Genomic DNA, 1,216 nt, shown 5'->3' with positions numbered 1-1,216 from the left:
GGACAGGACCGGAGCGAGCCCGGGCGTGACCGCGGGGCACGGTCCGGTACTGTCCCGGGCACGGTCCGGTACTGTCCCGGTCCCGGTCCGGTCCAGGTGTGGTCCCGGTACAGTCTTGGGACGGTCCTGACACGGTCCCGACACAGTCCAGGTATGGTCCCGGTGCTGTCCTAGTACGGTCCTGGCATGGTCTGTACTGCTCTGTTTTGTACTGTTCCGGTACAGAACTAGGCGTGCTTCTGGCATGGTGCCGGTACTGTCCACGCACACTCCCGAGACGGTCCCGGGACTGTCCTGATCCTGTCCCGGGGTGCACCGAGCATGACGGAGGGGAGCCGGTACCCAGCGGGTCACCCGCTGGGTTCCTTCCCAGGGGACACGGGCACCCGAAGGGATCTCAACCCCAGCCATGGACACCCCCATTCCTGCCCGAGGGGACATAGACACCCAGTGCCACCAGCTACGGTGGGTGTGGGGCACCCCTCGGTGCCAAGGCAGGATGGGTGCCCGCGGGTGGAGGCTGGTGCCAATACCCCTCCATCCCACCTCAGCCCCTTCCATCACTGCTTCACAGCCCTGGCACTGCCATGGCACTTGAGCTCCCAAATCCAACTGTGTGCCAGCTCCCCACACCAACACCGGGGGCTTCCACCCACCCCCCTCCAGCTTTATGCTGGGGGCCAGCTGGAGCCCCCGGCCCCTCACGGCACCTGCCACCAGAATGGGCCCATTCTGCAGGCAGGCGCCTCGTGCTGCTGGCACTGGATCCCTCAAAGGCTGGATTGTTCCAAGCAGAGCGGGAGCTTGGCCAGGCCCGGCACTGGCACTGTGAGGCATCATGGGGGGACGTGTGGCATCCGTGGCATGGTGGGGTCCCCACTGTCCTCACCAGTATGGGATTATGTGCTCTGCCAGTGGCTGGGTCCAGTGTGCCGGACATGTCCAGGAAAGTGGCTGCGGCTGCTTTGCCGGGATGAGGTGTGGGCACAGGCGGGTGCAGGGAGCTGGCAGGGTGGGTGCTGCTGAGGGCACGTGTCCCCATTACGCCAGACCCCGTGTCCCGTCCCCCCAGTGTCCTGCCCCAAATCTCACAGATCCTCCTCAAACCCCCTCCCCAAATCCCCCTTCCCTTCTCCCTATATCCACTCTCCCTGTAGCTGCTCCTCTTCCCCTCTCCCTATATCCCGTCCCCAGACCTTCTCCCCATTCTCTCCTT

Source organism: Corvus moneduloides, chromosome 6 (assembly GCF_009650955.1).
Source record: "Corvus moneduloides isolate bCorMon1 chromosome 6, bCorMon1.pri, whole genome shotgun sequence".
Taxonomy (NCBI): Eukaryota; Metazoa; Chordata; class Aves; order Passeriformes; family Corvidae; genus Corvus; species Corvus moneduloides.
This window is presented reverse-complemented; position numbering follows the sequence as displayed.